Raw genomic sequence first — 22,312 nt, forward strand, 5'->3', positions numbered from 1 at the left:
CTGCAGAAATAATGGGCAAAATATCTAGGTTGATTTTTTTGAGATGGGAGGATGCTCATCTGCTAGGATGCAACTATAACAATTAGAATATAGAAGGGTTTTATTATTGACATTTTGACATCAGAGAGACAAAATCACACTGAGATCCATTTCATTGTTTACTGGATGTCACACCAATTAAGATTTTAATCCTTCTTGGATTTCAAAGCCATTAACTCTACCCCACTGTTGGGTTGCCTGTTATTATCAGTAGTTCCTATAACAGCCATTCTAAATAAAACTTTCTAGACCCTTGGTAGTATCCTTTTTGAGACCTAAATATCAAGATACAGATTTTTTCAGGCAGTTTGGTCAGGTTCTAGTCAGAATAATATACTTGATAATAAAAATTAATCTAACAGTTCCAGCAGTTTATTTCAAAAAGGCATTTGTGGCTATGCGAACAGCACAGTATATTCTGTAATAAATAGATGAAAGACAACAATTTATGTATTTTTATGATAAGCAAACAGTTAAAAAATCCATTCTTCAAGAGCTAGAGTTGTGTTAGTGAAAGATTATGGTTGGGCATTTAGGGACTGAGAAGTTAGGAAGTAATAAAAGGAAGTTTATCTGGGGTTTTGTAGCTCAGTGCCTTGTGTGTACTTCTGTCACAGTGTGGCCTTTTGTAATAAAATCACTTATTAGTGATTTTAACCGAGTAGGTCCTAGTCTCAAGGTTATAACTTGAGCATGTCACATCTCTGAAAAGAGTGTCCCCAGAACATTTTTCTATTTCAAACAGTTGTGAGTTTGTTTTTTGGTATTTTTTTGAAGATCAATTGAATGCCTGTTGATCAGTTCCTCTTCCATATCAGTAGACGTGTTTCTTTCTGCTTTGCAGACATTATTTGAAATTTTTGTCTCTTGTACTGGCTTAAATAAGAAGCCCCCTAACAAAATTGTGAAATTTGTTCTGGAAAGGTATAGGTGAGGTCCAAGATCTGAGGGTCCACACCTCACCCTTACTAAGAGCCATGAAAATGTGTGCACTTTGGACAGATCTGTAGTTGTTACTGAAATATTTTCCCATCAGTCTCAGGCTGCCCTTTTATGAAAGAAAAAGAAATTGTGATGTCTTAGTAGCATTTCTGTAGCATGCACTACTTCCTGACCAAGTGTCTTAAAATAAAAGTCTTTTCCTATGCCTGGCAGTCCACAGGTTTAAAACAAGCAAGGTGAGCATGTGAGTGCATTTCCTGGTGCCCTCAGCTGTCAGTGTACAAAGTGCCAGTGAGCACTGCAGAGAGAAACCCAAATGGCTCTGACTGTCAGGTCCTCCTTCCAAATGCCTGAATCTTCTTCTGTGCTGTCACACATCATCCTGCTGGCTGCCTGCAGCACCAAGGTAGCTGCAGTTGTACCTTGCAGCAAAGTATCACTGTATCAGGACAAATCTTTTATAATTTATTTATTGAGAGCAGGTTTCAGTGCTGTAGGAGCAGTGATCTGCAAATATGTGAAAGAAGAGCAGAAGCTAAAAGTTTCTGTAATCTGCTCTTACAAAATAAGCTTTCCAAAACTCAAAGTATTTTCTTTATAGCCTTCTGATAAGAGGAGAGGATTTTTAGGTCTAGCATGGGGATAGTATAATGAGAACCATGACTTGGAAACCAGAGCTAGGTAGTGCAGGCTGGAAGGAAGTTCCCCAGATTTTCAGTGGCAGGTCTAACTAAATATCTGAAATCTGATGTGTTCTCCATGAGCTCAAGGCTTTAAATCACTGCTGTTTGTCTTCCTGAAATTAATTACATAGCTTGAATTAAAGTCACAGATTTGATACAGAGATGACAGAGTGAATTCCTTTGGCTTGTGGAATACAGGAGCTAGATGATCAATGTCCCTGAATTACACTACTGTACTCTGATTTAATTTTATTAATTGCTCAAATGTTGTTCTGAAATTTATACAAGGCTTAAATAGCAATTTTTATAATGATGGTGTACTCAGGATAAATTTAATTGTTTGAAACCCTGGAGTTAAAAATGCATTGTTTAAGATTCCCCCTTCATTTGTTATCTAACCATGATGAATCATTATTAGTAATTTTCCTAAAATTTGGGGTTTTCTGAAGGTATTTAAATACTCAGAATGAAAAATTAGGTTTTACATGTCAGAAAGTGCAGCTTTTTTAGGGAGTGCAGCTCCCTAATTATGATTTTTAGCATTACAGGTCTTAACTGGAAAATCAATTTTGCTGTTTTATGATTTTCTAAATAAAAAAAGTTTTCCTGTGGTCATTGCAGGTAATGAAAAAATGATTAATAACAAAAGCTTTTTCAGTATTCACGTCATCCAGTGCCACTAACAGAATAAATAAAGAAATGTTTGGATGTTGGGTGCATCTCTGCTAATTTTTGACCAACTTTCGTTTTTTTTCTTTGTTTTTGCACAAGCTGTAAATATGCTTCACCTCTTTTCTGTATAGCCAATTGTGGGTGTAACTGAAGACCAGAGAAGGAAGGAAAAATAGATTTCCCTCCTGTGCATTTAAAATAATTAAATTTTAAAAACATAGGAATATACTGATATACTGATTGCTTTATATATACATGCTTGTAAATATATTTGCTATTCCTAAGAGCTCTTGGTTCTAGCATAATGTGAGTGGCTGTTTCTAAATTCTTTACATCAATCTGCATATAATGGAAAAATATCCAAGTTCCCTATCATGCAGCTGATTTATGTCCCTTACGTGTTTTGCACCTTGCTACCATCTGTCCACTGGCACAGTGCAGAGATATAATAGGGATGAATGCCAATAGACTACGAACAACATACAGTAGGTGATGGTAATTTTCTGATCCACAGAACAGCATCAGGTGCTCCTATACTTGCTGAAGATGACCTGACCCTTTTTTCTTTTGGTAATTTATTAGTTCTTGAAATCTGTTGCAATAACTAAACGGTGTTTTTAAACTGAATTTAAGGCGTCTCAAGGACCTAGAAAGAAAATGTGAGAAATCAGTATTAAAATGTAGAGAATATATTGGGTTTTATAGAGCTGTATGGAAAGTAAATTATGCTAATTATCTGGTTTTAAAAAAACAAATAGCTCGAGGGTTCAGCTGAGGTCATTGCTGACTTACTCCAGCAGGACTCTTCCATAGGAAATCTTACATGCTCACAAGCAGCTAGCTCAAGTTTGCAATATCTGACTGAGGAACTTTACTATCCATTAGGTAAGAAACTCCAGGGTTATTTGTTCTGTTTTCACGTGGTATTGTAAGCCAGCAGAAGGAAGGAAATGCAGGATTGAGGGAAATTCCATTCTAAGTTTTTTTTGCTTTAACTTTTCTACTTAGATGTTCAAGATCATATGATGCAATGAGGAGAACAAGTACATTTCTTTATTAGTGGCTTTATCTTAACCCCTACTAGTGATTGATCAGGGATTCTCAGTGATCTGTCCAAGTCAGGTAGCACTGCAGTATTTTTTGCATATGGGTGCTTACAGCCCTCAGTTGGGTCTGACAAGTGCCTGCAAGGTCAAGAGAAGCATTGTTCAGCTACTGCTTCTGAGTCTGCAATCTGTTCTGTTTGGCTCCAATTGTCTGTGCATTTGGAATGGTCCATGGGGGACAGGATTACCAATAGAGTAAATACTGGCCTTGTCCAAGTACAAACACCTATGTATTAATATTTGCTCTCTGTATTCATTCAGGAGCAAATGTCTTCATTGAGCTGCCAGACAGTTCTCTGCCTATTTCATTTTGGGTAATAATTTTGAAACCTTTACTTGTTAGGAAAACAAACTGAAATGCTAAATGTACATAAAAGATGCACGTTTTATGGTGGATTATAAAAGCCTTGTGTAGGCAAGCTCTCTGCTGGAAGTCTGTTTGAATTCACCCAAATTCAACAAAAAATCATGTTTCAGGTTAGGTTCTTAAAAGTTCTTTCTGGTCATCTGTAGACTTTCACAGATTGTGGGGTAGAACTGATTACAGTGTAGTGAACTTTCTCACCAGCCATCTCTTCAGTATTTGTCCATAAGACCCCTGTGCTCTTCAGGTTAAAACAGTGGGAATTGGCAGTTTGGTGTCTTTGCATGTTTGATATGATTCATGATGTTTGTTTTGCCCCTATAAACAGGTCATAGAATTGGAATTGTCTTTTCCTTTTGGTGACTCTGGAACACATGATTACAGAAGTAGAGTTTTCTTTTTACTATGACAAAGTATTCACATTCTGTAGTATATGTATGTGCATGAAACCCTAAAGCTAATCTATACAAGAAAACCCTCTTGAAAGATGGCAGTGATTTTTTGGTTTTGTTTTTTTGTTCTTATCCAGCAAGTAATGTTGTCATGTTGTTAAGAAATGTTTTTTAAAGGGAGATGTAGATAATCTGAACAGGGAGCTCATTATTCTTTTGAATATGTTGGTTAATATCTTCTTCAACAATAAAGAACATTTGTCTAGAACCAAAATTTCACAAGGATCAGGAGAATATAGACTATGTTGCTTCATTCCTTTTTGAGGGTAAAGCTGTGAAGGAAGAACAACTTGATTTTCTGCTCACTGGTAGACACACAGACACACCAGAGCTTTAAAGTTTCCGGTAAATTAGAACCAAACAGAAGTAGTATTATAGTGCATCAACTTCCTGAAGCTGATGTTGGAATGGCCAGTTCTCAGAAACTCAGCCTTTACCTAAAAAGAGCTTTCTGTCCTGTTTCAGTGATTTGTTTTCAGGGATACCGTGGGTTTTTGCCTCTGACAGTTGTGTGAGGTTGGTTCTTGTCTGGGTGCTTTGTAAGGCATTTGGATGGTTGCCTGGGAATTCCTGTAGTGGCTCTAATCAGGCCATGGGACATTCAGTTGGAGTCATAGTTCCTCTGGAGCTACAGATGCACAGAAATCCTGGATGTTTTGACAGTATGTGTACAGATCAGATGCACCATGTATGTGCAATACGAGTGATTTGCACGTGGCTGATAAACCCAGCTTGGACATGACAGAGAACTTTGTGTCCCATCTGACCTAAATACTGGGGTTGTTTTTGTCAGGAAAATCCTAAATGGCAACGGAAGGCATCATTAAAGATGTCAGTTTCCTATGCAGCAGCTTCTAGTGAATCTCACTAGATAGAAATGGTGGGGGTGGGACCATATTGCAGTGGGCAGCATATGGAGCAAGTCAGTCTTCTACTTGGTGCCAGCTGGAATAGGACAGCAAACATTAAGGAGATCAGGTAGCTGTGTGCATTTGTAAGGCAGCAGTGAAGCTGGATCTGGTTGCAGAGCCACTTGATTATTGGCTTTCCATACATCCAGCACTGGGCTGATGTCTCCTTTCAGAGAAACCCTGATTTCTAATAGTCAATAACGTTGTTTGAGTTATGGCTTTTTAGGCTTTGAAATCTTATTTCACTGAGGTTAAACATCATTGTCCTCATTTGCTTCCTTGGGCTTTTATAATGATTCTTGTTATCTTTCAACTGCTTTGTAAACACAAAGGTTTGTGTGGTTGCCTGTTTGGGATAGTTAAAGCTTTAGTTGTGACACTTCTGTAAAAGTAACAGTGCTGAAGAACTGGTGTGGCAAGAGGCATGAACTGAAGCACAGGAGGTGCCATATGAACATCAGGAATCTTTTTCACTGTGAGTGTGACTAGAGTGTTGGCACAGGGAGGTTGTGAAATCTCCATCAGTGGAGATACTTAAAAGCTGGACATGGTCCTGGGCAAGTGGCTCTAGGGGGCCCTGCCTGAGCTTGGGCTTCGATGGGGTGGCCTCCAAAGTTCCTGCTCATCTTAATGATGATTCTATGAAATCCTTTAATGATGAGTCCTCCCCTGAAGCACTCACCCTCTGCCCATCAAAAAAAACCCAACATTTTACATTGTTAAGTGAATAGTTGCTGAGATGTAATAAGAGAGATGGAAAAAAATTCTAGAAACCTGTTCTATCTGGAACAACTTGCACAGATTCTTGGGAAGCACAGTGCAAGTTGTGGACTTGTTTGTTCTGAAATACTTGGGCTGCAGTGAGCAGCACCAGCCCTTGGGAACATCTGACTATCCCACACAAAGTACATCTCTGCTGGGGCTTTTCAGAAGCTATTTAAGACTTGTGAATGATATCCCAAAGATGATCTACAGTGTTAATTGATTTGATGTTTTGCATAGTATATTAAAAGCTTTTCTGCTCTGTTTAAAGTTTGAACTGTTGTTCAATTCTTAGAATGCCTCCCAGGTAAAACAGTTGCAAAGCAGGAGCATAGGATGGAGCATCTCTTCTGCTATGTTGTTGCCATGGCATATTACCTATAAGACAACTTTGATAGGTTACCATAGTAAAAGAGATACTGAAAGACAAAAACTAGATTTTGTTTTCTTGTCTTCTGCATTAGACAGCTCATCCACTTTTTGTGTGTGGTTTTTTTTCTGATTCAGTTTGTGTGTCAGTGGGAAATACCACAATTAGCTTGTCACAGATGGACACAGTTGAAGACCAGGGCTGATTTTGTCAGCCATTGTTCCTGTTTTTATAAGGGAAGGGTTTTTTAAACAACATTGCAGGCTCCTTTGTGCTTTTTGGTATAATGATACTATAACTCCGTGCTACTTGAGACTCTGTTTATGGTCAATTGCTCTGCTTTGACTCCAGCCTATAACTTAGTTTACTTCCACTTGCAAGCCCCATTATGTTTTTTGGCTGCTCAAATTTGGTCTGTTTTTTCCTGTGCTGCCCAGTGTCCTCCTATTCACTAGCACAGTTGCACAGTTAGAGATTTTAGGCAGAGACTTCGTTCTATTCTTGATCTGAGCAGCATTTTACTTCTGCAGTATGACAATTTTTCCATTGAATGTGAAGCTTTGAGTACTCTGGATCCATTTTGATTTTATTCAAATGTAAAGATGCTCTGCCAGTGTCACTGTGGAACACCGTTGTCTGTCCTGGAAGGATGATCTCTTTTGCTGAAGTTAACAAATAATAACTTGCTGCATATGTCATTTTTAATTGACGTATTTAATTGACAAAGAACAGCATAGAAGTTTAGTCTTCTAACATATATGATTAGGGGTTTTTTTCAGTGTCAAGGTAGAGCTGATGAAACTGAGGTAGACTTAGGAGTTTTTCCTTGAGCAGAATTCAGTCACTTATAGTTAGGGTAAAATTTTTTTTTCTTCTTTTAGGACAGTATCTATGCTACCAGACAGTGCTGTTTTTATATTATAGTTTCTGTTCTTTCTGAGCAGCCCATAACTCATCTCTCTCCAACTGTCTTGCTTACAAGAAATGAAATCATTAGCAAGCTGAAATGTGAAAAAACATCTTTAAACACATACCATCCTACTTCATTTAGTTTCCAATACATTTCTGTAGTTTTCCGAGTTCTTATATTGAAAAGTTGTGCTTGCTTAAATTACTTGTAAATTGTACTTTCTGAATGCTTTGAATCACTTTGTTTGTACTTCTATCAGTTCTTTTGTTCTTAATTTTACTTTAGTACAGCAATTTGTAGCTCATTGCTTTGTCTATCTATACAGCAGGTGACTATATTTTGAAATGTTTTACTTGGTTATTTGAAAGACTCTACTGGTATAATCTTATGCACTTGAAAAGTGTTTCTATAAAGGAATGGTTCACCTGATGGTGGTTGCACTCTTTTTGAGTGGAGCTGGCAAAGGAACAAACCTGGGTGGGATCAAATTCAAGATACCTGGCAGGCTGTTGTCTTTCTCCACCCTGCCAACAGAACATGTGACAGATTCATCTTGGCCACTGTGAAGAGCTGTGGAATATGTGACTTTGTTAAAAACTCTTGCCTTTCCTCATCACTGCCCCTGACACAGAATTCTTCATCTTTTTGTCTGTTAAAAAAAAAATAAATCTCAAGACCTTGCACGTTATATAAAGGCATGAAATCAATGGTGCTGGAAGATTTTTGCAATTAAATGGAACATAATTAACTTACGACATATTTGATGGATTAATACGATTTATTCTAGTTGTATTTTATTATATACTGCTTAATGCACGTGATGTAAAACTAGAAGGAGACACATATCATCTTGTTGTAATTTGACTTCTTCTGCCAGAGAAGGAAGAGAACTGTTGAAAAGTTTAGGGGAAAAAAAGTCTTGATGGATATTATGGAATGTCCTCTAGAAAATCTCTGTTAGTTTCTGTACAATGTGAAGCCTTGACACAGACATTTTAAAAAAAAAAAGGCAAGCAAGCTAATGAACCAAGTATTATAATTTTGATACCTCTTAATTTTTGGTAGAAATTAACAAAACAAGGGTATTTGCTATAAACACGTTTCCTATCAACCACATTAAAATTATGGAACTTCTTCTCTCTCTCTTTTGCTAAAACATCTGGGCCTCAGTGGAATAAGCCTATGGATAATGAAATGTTACAATCTGTGTTAATAACACTGATGTTAGTTACCTGTATTATCTGTAGATAAAAGTATGTCTGGTTAGATAAATATGAGTAGTATACAGATGTATAAATGCAATATAAATATAAAATAGATTCTATAACCATGTAATATACATATACATTTCAATATGTACATAATATTATTTTCTGTCCATAAAAACATACTTGCATTTTTTATAATACCTCTTTTCTAGTGCATTTGACTTGCAGCTAATAAAATTTTTGTACATTCATTGTATGTTACTGGGTAAGCTGCTGGAAAGTAATAGCAGATGTGAAGGGATTGTGCTCTCTCTTTTTAATGGTAAAGACTACTAGCAAATAAAAAGCATCTGTTTTAGGGATTGAAGTAAGCAGTTCAGCTATATAAGATACTATTCTTATTGTCTACATTTTATAAAAAATGATAACTGTTAAAAATACTCACATGACTTCAGAATATAGAAGATGGATAATAAAAGAAATAAATGTTAATCTTATGTACAGAATTGTCCAGCATGACATTCAGTTTTTTTCAGTATATGTCAAGATAACTTTTACTGTGGTTTAGGTGCTTCACAATCTTGCCTTTCTTAAGCCTTGCAAAAGGTCTAATTCAATCAATAAGAAAAAAAATCTAGAAACCTGAGTATCTAACATGCTCTTTTCTCTTTATTGGTTCCTTCCAATAGGAAGGACTAAGTCACAGAAGAAGACATGGGAAGAAAGGGGGGTTGTCTGGTGAATAGGTTGTTTGGTTTGATGAAGGATGCTTTGGGTTTTTTAGTGGAGTTTTGATATCAAGTACTGTGCACATATGTGTGTGCTATACAGCAGGGCAGATTTTAGAAATCTCTTTGTGAGGAAGCTTACAAAGTATACTGAGAGTATACTGGTAGGTTTCAGTAACAGATTAAATTTGTCAGTAAGTTTTACAGTATTTTCCTTGTGTAAATATAGTTTCTTTAATAAATTCTGTTCAAGTTTGTAAATGGTAAGGCTGTGTAAGAGAACTCACTTTGTAGAAAAAAAGTGAGTTTTTTCCCTACTTTTTCCCCTGCTTGAAAATGCTCTACAGTACAAGTGAGAATTGCATAATATATTTTTTTAAAGGTATTACTCTATGTTCGTGGGGTCTGGATTCTAAGATAATTTCAGAGCCCAGCACAAATATATCTGGCCTGGATGTTATGTCTGAGATGAGAGAATTAATTAGATGGGGAATTCTAGGGCTGGATTACGTGGAAAGAAAGTGAATAAATTTCTCTTCAGTTGATACGTTCTTTTTAAGATTAGTATAATTATTTCCATTTTAGAAGTGTAGAAACTGATACAGAGCAGTGAAGTTACTTAAATCTCTGAGGAGCCTTTTGAAACGTATGTATGGACCCATGCAAACCAGAAAGCTGAGCTACCAGGCCTTTTGCTTGAAGTGCAGTGGGGGTGCCTGTGGGGCTGGAGTACCAGTGAAACATCTCTCCATGCTGTCAGGAGGACAAACAGCTTCATAGTCTTTCCAGGTCAACTCTGTGTATGGATAAATACCTGCTATGCTTCAAATGCAGCTATTATTTGAACGGTGTTCCAGTGTGCAGATGATGACCCACTTCAGTCTTCAGGTGTGCTTTGTTAAATTCCTGAGATTTCTCTTTCCTCCCATTCCACTTTGTTAAGTAAAGTTTTGACTTTGCCTGTGATAGTTGGAAACATTGAGAGAAAGGAGGGGAAAAAGAGGGAGAGATTTGAGGCAAGTGTTTTGTGTCTCACTGCTAGCTGACTCCTAACATGTCAGGATGTACAAAGAGGAGGAAAAGAATAGAGATGTGTGTGAGCAGAGGTGAAGAACTATCATGGCCCTCCAAGTACCAAATAGGCAGAGTAGTCTGATGTCATTGTAACTGTGGGAACAAAAAACCCCTCTAGATGATGCTAGGCTTGATTACAGCCGTTCGTGAAATTGGCTTTGCTTTCCTCTTTGCACTACCAGCTTTGATGCAAAAGCTGATGTAATGCAAGCACACTTAGTAAAAGTGCAAAACAACTGTGATGCATTTTTTAGCTTGAGAGAGGATTCTTTGTTATTGAAGGCAATGGTAATTTTGCTACTCATTTCAGTAGATGACATCAGCTGGGCTGGCAGGGACACACTCCCATCATGAGGCTGCTTCTAGCACAATCTGTAGATGAAATGTTAAATTTTACTTCCTCCTCTTACACATATACAGGAACTTGAATAGAGAAGAATGGAAGTCCTGCATATTTTAATGTATTGAAATGTGCAAGTATTTTTGTGTGTGTGTTGCTGAACTTCCTGCTTATTGTGCCAGTGTATCTGAGAATTTGAATGGGTGCCATTAAGCGTGCTTATTGAAGCAGGATCCCCAGCTTGCTTCAGTGAGGAGCTCTGGCTGTTAGGACAATAGATCTGGCCAATACTGAAACATCCCCCGTTTCTCTTTTGCAGCTTGTTTCAGGAATATAGGTATTGCATACTGAGCAATGCTTTTCAGAGAAGTGAAGCATTTAGGACGTGGTGAATATACATTTAGCACATGACAAATGGCAGTAACTATTTTCCATTATTGTGAGCTGTTTGGTTAGTATAATGCCAGATGTGGAGGAGGAGGGTCAGAGCAACTTAGCATTGTGAAGGAGTGCGTGCTCTGAGTCATTTTTGCCACTAAAAGTCTATAACCATGTAAACATAAAACATCAGTTTGTCACACTTTTCTGAATTGTTGTGCATTTGTCCTCTGAAACTCTCGTCTGCTTTTGAAAAAGTAGGTCTGAAAGTTTTTGTTTCTTCTGCTATAGAAACAGTAAAGAATCTTCTTGTTAGTATTACACTAAAATCTTCAGCTGGTTCTGTCCTTTACAATAGGATATTTGTGATGTGCTTCATTCTCAAATTAAAAAACAAACAAAAAACAACAAAAAATCCAAACCAAACAAAAAACCCCCCAAAAGCCCAAACAGCTCACCCCCCCCAACACAATAACCCAGCTGCCCACAAAAGGCAGTGTGAGATAGAAATTTTTATTTTTCCAAAGAATATGGGAAAACTATATTTTTTTAAAAAAGGGAAGAGGGGAATGGGGGATGGAGGAGGGAACAGCAAGCATTCACATTTCCATGGCAGCTCTGTGTTTATGTAAAGTACAGCAGCTGCACTCCAAACTCCCCTCTCTGGATGACCTCAGAACTGAACAAGACAGAGTGTTCCGGGTGCAGGTGTGATTACTGAATTATTTGTTCTGTTTTAGTGTCAGTCGGTTACAGTGAGGTATTCTGGGTAAAATTTGTATCCAGTGAGTAAAGTGAATTGGTATATTTGGTATTCTACAGTTCACCGTGTGGCTTCCTGCTTTTGCAGGAATAGTTTATTTTATTCTGTTGAATTACATTAGTTAAATAGGACAGACAAGAGGAAGTGACTCCAGCAATGACCTCTGAATACATCAAGCAGGCAGACAGAAAGGCAGGATTGGACTGAAGATGGTGCAGGGCATAAAAGACAGTTTTGACACCTGACTTGTAGTTTTCTCAGAGAGGTTTACACGTGCTTTTTTAATTGGAAATTTTAAGTTTCTTCTCAGTGCTTAGTGAGAAACAGAGCTGTGAAAAACACTCTCTTCCAACTCATACATATCCAATCATCCTTGGTTTGAATTCGACTGTTCTTGTGAACCTGTCAGTGGTTAGCTATGCTACTTTAGATCACATTGGTCTTTGGCAAGTGTCAGTACCTATTTATATTCTTTGTCCTTTTTATCTCTTACTAGTTTATTAAGTTTTAAAGAAAGACCTTTCATTTGTGTCTGTTTTAAACTGCCAGAGAGTAGGACTAAATATATGGCAATGTGGCACTCTCCAACCAACCATGTCCAGTCAGGCTATGGGGAGGCCAGGTTTTCCAACACCTGGCTTTATTTTATTTCTAATTTATTTTTCCTGCCTGTGTAGAATGTCGGATTTTTAGTGTCCTGAAAAAATCAGCACAGATCTAGAACCTACAAGATCAAGTACTTCTAGAAAGATGTGTGTAACTTATTCTGCATTGGAGATCTCAGTCTTCTGTGGATCCATTATCCTCTTTATCATCTGTAAAACCATGGTGGTCACGTGACTGTTGGCTTCGTGTCAGGCAGAAATGTGTTTTGAGAAATGTATAAAATTTGGTTTTGAATGAAAATGGATTGAGGTTCCTATGCAAATAGCAATGCACTCATAAACATGTTTTCTTATGTTAACTGACCATGCTATTGCACTGTATGCGTTATACATTATTAGGTAAGAAACATGAAAAATGGGAGTTTGCCGGCACTGACTGGTTTTTAAACCCTGGTTCTTGTCTCTGGTCCAGTTCAATTTCTTTTAATGGTCAGAGTGTAACTGAAGATATACAGGAAAATAGGTCAGACATCTCTGAAGATTTAAGAAGGGTCTTAGATGTCCCATGAATAATAAACTAGCTTGACTGGTAAATACTACTGAAATGAATGTGCAATCCAGTGTACTCACAGGATATAGCATGGTCCTCTTCAGAATAACAATTGTCTCCTATCTGTTTTCTTTTAAACCGTTTGAAGCAGACACATCTTCCTCATGAAATCAGTAATGTATTCATGGAAAGACTTGGAAACACATCAACATTTCTAATAGTGGGAAGTAGATGTAGAAGGATTTTGAGGGTCAAAGACAGCTCAGATACCACCCACTACTATTGGTATTGGTACTACTGTGACGTTGGGGTAACCAACTGGTATTTCTCTGAGTCATTCATTCTGCTGATCCCAACTTGTCATTCTGTATAGGCTGAGTGGGTGGCTAGGTATGTTTCTAGGCAGGGAAGCCATTCAAATTGATGTCAAAAATCACAGTCATGTTACGCAGAAGAGGGGACATGGTTGCATCACTCTCTTACCCCTTTTAAAGCCTTTATGCACTCGTCTGCCTGATGTATGTGATCTTCAGTAAAAAGGGTAGGGGAATAACATAAAGATGGCCAGTTATTTTCACAAGGATATGATAGGTTGTACCTTTAGTCCCTCCTGTCTATTAGTATGCACTAGGCTCCAGACTCATCTTCAGGTTCAGGAAGAATCTTTCCCAGAAATGGAACTATGAGTGTCTTTGTATTTGTGTTTTAATTTGCTTGTCTGCTTTCTGGAGGATAGATACTGATTTTAGGTTAATGGACTTGATCTGATGCCTTGAGGGTATGAAGTTCAGCAGCTGAGAAAAAACGTGAGAGAATACAGTATTCAGCCTGTGTCTCTTGGTGCACAGACAAAGCTTGATGAAGCTCACAAGTTAGCTTAGAATTCATGGTGTGCTAGCTTTAATGCCCTTATAGCTTGTGTGTGTGTTTTGCACACCAGTTTGGGGCTTCAGAAAAGGCCACCTCCATGTAGAAACTTAGGGCAAGGTTGCCTGCCTTCTCATGATGTTACTCCAACCTGGAACAGTGTTTATGTATGTGTTCTTTTGTTAGAATGAAGAGTCATCATCCTTTTTTATATAACAAAACCAGATACGTCTGAGGCCGTGGTGGCCAGCTGAAAAAAGACATTGAAATACCCCAGTAAGTGGGCCAGTGCCATTCAGGCAGTTGTGTATAAGTAAGGATTTGCCACCTGGTGACCTGTGAGCTTGTTTGCTTGTTTTTCTCAATTAAATTGTTTTAGGTAAGACAGTGAACTCTCTAACTGCTCCAGAAGGAAAAGGTCTGTAAAGAAAATGAGTTCTGTCTTCAGCAGGTGAGTACCAGGTAACAGTGGCAGTGGGGAAGCTTCTTCATATTTAAGATATTTATCTGAACAAGTCTTGATAAACTGAGTTACACCTACATTTGGAGCTAAAGATTTAGAGGAAGGAAATTCTTTTCATGTCTTAAGCTCTTAGTCACTAAAACCAGAAAAATGGCTGCTTTTCATTTTTGTGTAAAGTGCTGTTTCTTTTGATATGCAAATGGTGCACTGTACTGTATAACCTCAGCCTTCTAGAGAGCAAAAGAAAGGGCAGAGAAAAATGTGTGTGGTGCAGAAATTCAAATGATATGGAAGCAGGGTTCCTGCTCTCTTTCACAACTCAGTCCTAAATTTCCGGTAAAGCAAGAAGAGATGAAACAGGTTAGGACTCTGAGGGCAAGGATTGCCCTGTGTGATAAAGGACATTTGAGAATTTCTGCATGTAATGAATATAAAAGGTAATGGAGCTGACTGAATGTTAAAGCAGCTGTAGTGTGAGCAGTAATAGAACTGAGTGGGTTGTAGCTGAGCGACAGCTCATCATATAATCATCATGTTTTCCACTTAGAGCATCTCTGAAAAACAAGAAGATTTATTTCTTTTTTTCCTTCTTCTAGCAAGAGATTTGGAGTAATTTTTTCTAAAACCTTCAGTGACATCTGGTCTCACAGATACACGTTTTGGGTGATAGAAGGCTTATTGTCTGTGGTTCAAAATGTAGCCTCCCTCCCCCACCTCATTAAACCAGGAAGAGAATTTCCCCTAGTCATTCTTTTGCCTTAATTCTCTTGTGCGGAGGTCAGATCTGCTCCGCTGGCATTTCACGATGCAGACGCAATCGCTCAGCAGAGCACAGACTTGTCCGTGTTCCAGTCCCTTTGACGCTCTCTATTCTTTTTTCCCCGCCTACCCCTCAGCCCTGGGAAGCTGCCGGGAAGAGGCACAGGTGGGCGGCAAACCAAGCACCTCCCGCAAGGCAGCCCCTGGAAGTTACCGGGGCTGAGCCGAGCCGAACCGAACCGAACCGAACCGTGCTGCTGGGGCAGGGCACGGGCTGTCTTGCTTCTCTCTGTTCTCAGTTCTAGGAAGCTGATGGAGCAGAAGCGATGCTTCCGCGGGCGGACAAAGCAGGAGCAGGCTCCCAGTTTTTAAAGGAAGCTCTCAGAAACCTCCAAGTCAATACACTTTTTGCGTTAGCCAGGGAGTGAGTGGTGATGGGTAAATAGCTTTATTTGGTGAGGTAGGATTTAAAGGAAAATTGGTCTCATGAGATGGAACTCGAATCAATAGGAGACTGTGCTTAATGCTGTGTGTCTTTAGGCATCAGTACACACTGCATGCTCTGGTTTGGAGTTGTACTTTCTCATCCAGTAGTGACTGGAAATACCCTGTCACACCTGAGCAGATACTTTAAATATGGCATAGTGCTGTGCTTCATTAGTGGGCTTTGGAGCTTGTCAAGGTTTGTATCTAGAGATGTGTTTAATAAAGTATGCTGCTTTTCAAAGAAAAATTGCAGTTATTAGTTGTGAAGGGGAAGCTGTTCCTGTGCAGCTGATGAAATCTGTAAAGAAATCTTGAAGAGAAAAATTGTGGCACTGTTTTCCCTACAAAATCAGCAAACCGGGTGATTGGTTTAGAGTGCAGGAGTAACTTGAATTGCTTGTATTTTATATATTTTGAGAAGAGTGTAGCTTAGCTTGTAATTACAATGCACTCCACTTACTAAAGTTTGTACAGCTCTCTAGCAACAGGTTTTCCTGGTGTAGTCTAACACTGAAGTGTCTGCATGCTTGTAAATTGCTTTGCTGATAGCTTTCAAAGCAAGTTAATAATTTGGCTTCATTCAGTTACTGTTGTGGGTATTTTGCATGTGTGAAATATTTAGAAATAGCTTTTTCCAAGAAATTGATTGCAGATAAGTGAGAAATGATCAGAAATTAAGATATGTTTCAAGTAAAAGTCATTTATCTTCTATCACCTATGTATGAATGAAGGACATACTATTAAATTAGTAAAAATTTGCATGCCCATAATGGAGTATAATACAAAAGAGTTGCAATTAGAAATTTTGATTAGTGTCTTCGATTAGAGAATGTAACTACTGATTAGGTACTTGTTCAGGATCTGTCTTCTTGTACCAAAATCTGAGAGGTTCATGGGCAATGATAATGAACAAGGAAGGCAGATTTTATTACTTTATATAGATGCCTATACACACACAAATAGAGAAATATGTTTTACATTTGTGTTTTAAATTGAAACACTTTATAATATGGAAGTTGTCAAATCACAGAAAATGAGACTCCACAGATCAAAGTCAGTTGTTCTTAGCATTGTTTAAAGATGAAATCTATTGATTGATCTTTCCCTGGGGTTGTTGGTTTCCTAGTAATACAGTTCACAATATTTAAAGGTTGTTTATAGATGAAGTTCATGGAAAGCTTTCCCTGACCTTGCTGAATTTAAGATTTCTTCTTGTATAATCCAAAAGATCCTAGATATGCAGTGTCATGTTGGAGACTAGGTGTTTGCTCTTATGTGAACAGCCTAATGATGGTAATAAAGCTGATAATGGAAGGAGACTTGTATGGATTTAAACTCTTAACTTCAAGACAAAATAAATGAAAATGGGATTTTTAAAATAAAACCTTACGTATAATAAGCCAAATTATAATTATTTTGAAGCCTACATCGATGCACTTGCTGAGTTCATATTATTCATATAGAAAACTGTGCTTTAATATTTTATGTTGCTACCAGTGGTGATGTGAGAGAGAGCAACAACTTAGAACTGAAATTTAATGTCTGTGATTTTGTGCATAGTACAGTACAGTACAGTCCAATTCTTGAGAGTTTGTAAGAAAAAAGTGAATTCATGTGCTAACAAAAAGCTAGGAAGCCCTATACTGAATATTATTTTTAGGATTCATGTTTTCGTTTACTTGTAATCTTTATGTGATCATTTTCTGTGGTTTTCCTTTGAATTTTCTGTCTATTAAAGGGGAAACAAGCATTTTCCAGAAAGTATTGTAGAAGTCCTGTAGGTGGTTTAGATGGGGAAAAAGAATTAAGATTTGAATTATGTATCTCAGGGCATTTATAGGTGTGGAATGTGGCATCATTTTTAATCCCTTAAAGGCATTCCTTAAATGAAACTAAGGCTACAGAATGTGCTTTTATTGAGCCAATAGGAGAAATCAGACAGTTCTGTATTTAAAAACTAAAACAATTTTCTTCATAAGGTTAAACAGAACTGGTATGAGTTTATCAGGCTAGGCACTTTATAAAATGTACCCCTTTTTTCCAAGGTATTTTTCCAGTCGTGTTCCTCTGTTCCTATTTTCTTAAGATGTTTTAATGCAAGGGTATAGGTAATTACATAGTCACAATCTACTTCTGGAGTTCAGTTAGATCCATGCCATTTTTAACTTGCAAAAAACCCCCAATCCATTTAATTGAGAATTTTGAGTTTTCAATGGCTAAGAAAAAAAGAGCTACTTATTGGCATTTTAAAAAAAAATTATGTACATTAAAGTGTAGGATGTTCACAGTATTGTGAAGATAAAACCATGTTTTATGATAGATGAGAGTAGCTGGCTGCTTTTGTGACAGCACTAAAGGGTTAGAATAATTTAATGATTTGTAGCTAGACAAGTATTTGAGTCTTCCTTAGTCTTGGTAAAATTCTTCTTGGCTATTGAAGAAGAGATTCCAATCAACTTTTTCTGCACCAGTTTTCTAGAACAGGCAGGATTGGTGCTATTTTTGCAGATTTTTCTTTTGAGATTGCTGAGAAGTGTGCAGAGCTGGATTTTAATATTTCTTTGGAACACAAGCTGTGTGCCAGATGGAACTAAAGGCCTCAGACCTGAGCTCCAGCCCAGCTGAATTGTATATTATTCAAGGCACAGGCTGGTTTTTGAGGTGTCACCACATCAGAAGGAACCTGCCTGCTCCTTGGGCCAGCAGCACTGTGGAGGAGACTTCAGTTCTGCCCTGTAAGCAGTGCAGCTGCAGTACACTGAAGCTGTGGATCCACAAAAGATGAGAGGTAATCTGAAAAGTGAGTGGCACTGAAGAAATGAGACTCTTTACCCCACTTGATTCATGTTGCCTGATTTTTACTGGCTATGGTGTTTTTGCAGACACTTCTGTGAGATGATTCAATCTGCCCCAGAAAAAAAAAAAGGTAGTTTTTTTTTCTCTTGGCTGAGTGAGATGATGTGGTCCACAGACTGTTCAGACAGTATCAGAGCAAATAAAAAGTTGCAAGTGGCACCAAGTGGCCCAAACCAATGCCAGAGGGAAGGAGGAGGAATCCAGTTTCAAACCTACTAGGTTTTAGCATCATCTTTGAGTCAGTACTGAGTAGTTTTGATGAGAAAGTATAAAGAAGCTATGTAGAGACAGGGAATAACATCCATAGTTTGATCAATTAATATTTTAACTTTATTTCAGAAGATGAATGTTGATAATTGATAAACTTGAGAGTTTAGATTTGGTAGCCTTTTAGCATGGGCCTGGAAGAAGTGTCTCTGCTTTATGTGATATAGAAGGATGTGTTGTATATAGGATCTTTAAATAAAAGCTAATTTTCCATGGTAAAAAGGTATCTTTAGCTTTTGGCCCTCAAACAATCATTGTTTTCTGTGACTGGATGCCATTAGTATAGATAATAAAAGTCAGCAGCAATAAGCATAACCAAGAGGTTCATTATGTCTTAAATTAGAGCTTTGGACAAAAAGAGCTACCTCAGAGTAGTACACACTACTGAGAGCTCAAGGGAACATACAGAAAATTTTAATATTTTGGTGATACCGTTTCTGTCAGTGTTCAATTATAGTAGCTTTTGCAAAACTATTTTAGTTCTTAATCATTATATATATCATTTATATATATGTCCATGTTGGCCATAAACCACAAGCATGGGCTCTTCCGGTGTACTTGTTACAGCCTTTCGTGATGGAACTGATCAGGATAAAATTGTTCACAAAGGTCTTTGTTTGCATTTGGAAATTGAAAACCAGTATGCATGAATCTTTGGGCTAATGAAAAAACACATGCAGCCATCATCTGCATAAGTAGATGTCTGTTATTTTCAGAGAGATTTTTAAAACCGAGCTTAAACAGTAATACAGTAAATATCTTAGTAGCTTGGTAGAATGTATCACGTTATCAAATGTGAGAGCATATAACACTTGTAGGGTGTAATCATGTAATACACTGGTGTATTATTACACCAAAACCTGCATGAATCATTAGAGATTGTCACGTTTCAGTTATACCACAAACAAGACATGGATTGAATTTTGAAAGAATTAATTACCTTTATAGGAACCTAGTGGAAATGTTTGTTCTTTGCAGAAAAACTTTCTCATGATTGTTTCAGTTTAAATCTGCTGTCATTTGTGTTTTTTTCATTTTGTGACTCATTTGGACAGACTCATCAAATAACTGAAAAGAGAATTGAATACTGAGGTCAAATTAAGAGCTTGTGTTGGCAATTACAATTTCATTTAAATATGTAGTTCACCATCATAGATAACTAATGGCTTTTGCTATGGCCTCTATATGGAAGGACAAGTTTTGTGTCCCCTAGTCTATTGCTTGTGCTTTGGTCTGAATTTCACCAAGTTGAGACCAATATCCTTCCTCTTGTTTTCCTAACATCTATTTTATTATTCAGTGGATGCATGCAGATGTCCAAGGATGATTTTAGCAGAAGATGAAGAAACCCAGAGATATTTTTCTCTTTTCTTCATGTTTTTACTCTCTAGAAAGAGCTTTTGTTCTGGCTATTTTTGAACTTCTGCAATTAAAACTGCTGTTCTTAATTGTCCTTAAGAGAAATACATGGACAGGGATACTCTGATTAGTTCTCCCCTATGTGCTCTTTCTAGAACTGGATTGAGTTCTGTAAGAGTTGAGTGATTCACCTAAATGTGGGGGTATCAGACCAGACCAACTCTTGTTTCCACCAGCAGCTTTACTGATGCACCACTTGTTCTCCATGATTTGTGTGTGTGTTTATGATGTGTCCTGTGTATGAAATGGTGGTGGTGGAATGGAATCAGGCAGACTCAAAGATCTTGAGCACCATTCTGCAGCTACAGGAGTTTTAGTGTAACTTTGTGTACTTGTACAATTTTCACTTAACAATGTAAACACCACAGTGAGATTGAAGTTTGGGTAATGTTTGAATCTAGAAGCCTTGGCAAGAGTGAAAGACAGTCTTAATTTGGCATTTGGATTGTTTCTTACCAAGTTGGGAACCAAAGGTGTGAAAACTAGGAAAAAATATAAATACAGTTTGAAGTTCATTTCCCACGCCTTAAAGATGATATTTTTGTGACTACCACTGTATCCAAATACTTAGTGTATGAATATGGAGCATATTTAATTCCTTGCCATTAACCTACCATGCCTGTTTTCCCTTTTCAGTGAAATTTCACAGAAAATTTCACAGCAAAATGAGCTTAGTGTTCTAGGTGGCTGACATGAGATAAACAGGTGAAAATTCCACTGAAACAAAAAAGCAAACAGTGTCTCGTGGCTTTAAAAATGACCACTGAAGGTGTGTTATTGAAATAAATTTGTGTGACAACATATACTCGGAAAAACAGAACCAAGAGAGTGGAAAAGGAAAATAGAAAAGACATTGTTAGTCTTCCTTTTTATAAAAAAATATACGTTTAACAAATATGTGGATTTGCTTACATCAATATACAAGTAATTATAAATATGCATATATTTGTTAAGAAAGTGAATTGCATATAGAGAAGAAAGTGTTAAGTGCTGTAAATAGGAGAAACAAAAACTTCAAAAACTGAGTGAAAGCAAGAGTAAGAATTGTATCCATAAGACCTTGTTATTTAAGACCTTAATGGTATTTCAATTGTTAGAGAATGAGGCTTTAGTCAGGGTCAGAAAGGATGATATTTGGGCAGAGTATCACTAAAAAGGCTTTAAAAGATAAGATGTGCTGGTAATATTTGCTCTCTTAAGATGTTAACCAGAAAAAAGCTAAGAAAAACTACAACATGCTCATATATCTAGTCAGGAAGGAAAACATCATATTGTTCTTTAAACCACTTCAGTCTACAATTCATGGTTAATTTAATTAATATTAAGAATTCTTGTAGAGCCATCTGCTTTCTTTGTTGTTGGGTTTGCTTGGGTTTTGGTTTTCTTCTTTAAATCATATGACCTTTTTTTAACAAAATCAGCTTTCTTTTTCTCTCATAATATTTGTTTTGTTTGATCTGAGTTGGATTGGGCTCTGGCTGAAATTTTTGATGGAAAAGCTATTGTGTTCTCAACTGTGAATCTGAAGTCCTTGTAACAGTTTTGGGAATGGTCAAGGCTGGAAGAAAGGAAGAAATTTCTTTTTCCTTAATAGCTTTGCAGATTAAGGTTTCAGGGTCAGGTTCCGTACTGGGAATGATAAATGGATGCATAACAGTACTTCATGGTGCCACTTTTGGAGTAAAACATGTTGTCATCTTTTTTCTGTTTTAACAGGCACATGATACTGCAGAGCTTCAAAATCAGAACTAAAGTCAGCTGGACAGTTGCCTTCTGCCTTCCTAAATAGGTAAACATATTAGAAACAGAAACAGGGGCCTACCTACCTCATTCCTGTAAGTAGCTATAAACATCCCCTCCACCCCCCAAATCAGCATCTGTCATTTAGTTGTTTTGAAATGCTGTGCATAAGGACCTTGCAAAGAAAACAAGAATTTAATTTGTTTTCTGGTTAACAATTAAGTGTAACCAACTAAAATTATTAACAAGCTGACAGTGTGCCTATTGCCTGTAGCAACATAGGCCTGATGGATGATGCAGTGTTACTCATTATATAATTCTTTATTTGGGCTTCTTAAAGCTTGAGTGTTAAATTCCTAAAACCATCCATATTGTTACCCTGTTAAACCACTGCAGCAGTTGATCTGTCACTGTAGAAGCTCTTTTTTGGGCTTAGTTCTTTGCTTTTGTATTTCTTAAGAGTTTGTTCTGTAATAATATGGTGCAGCCCCTTGTGAGACTGACTGGAAGATACTTTTGTAGTGATCTTGGTAAGGACAGTGAAGTGAATGCTGCATTTGCTAAATAAGCAGTGTTTACAGGATTCTGAGATGCTGTA

At 37.4% G+C, this 22,312-nt stretch overlaps 1 protein-coding gene across 8 annotated transcripts in view; it reads left to right on the forward strand.

Moving 5' to 3' along the window:
• The window catches only part of OTUD7A (OTU deubiquitinase 7A), a 113,556-nt gene that overhangs the window by 23,176 nt on the left and 68,068 nt on the right, over positions 1–22,312 (forward strand). For 6 of the 8 annotated variants that reach the window (XM_071754937.1, XM_071754938.1, XM_071754934.1 and 3 more), the window contains exon 2: positions 21,691–21,763. The gene's annotated coding sequence lies outside the window, so the exon portion shown is untranslated. Of the gene's footprint in view, positions 1–21,690; positions 21,810–22,312 lie in introns of all 8 variants that reach the window. The other 2 variants (XM_071754935.1, XM_071754939.1) reach the window with 1 other exon arrangement.

This window comes from Heliangelus exortis, chromosome 11 (genome assembly GCF_036169615.1).
Source record: "Heliangelus exortis chromosome 11, bHelExo1.hap1, whole genome shotgun sequence".
In the NCBI taxonomy this organism is placed as follows: Eukaryota; Metazoa; Chordata; class Aves; order Apodiformes; family Trochilidae; genus Heliangelus; species Heliangelus exortis.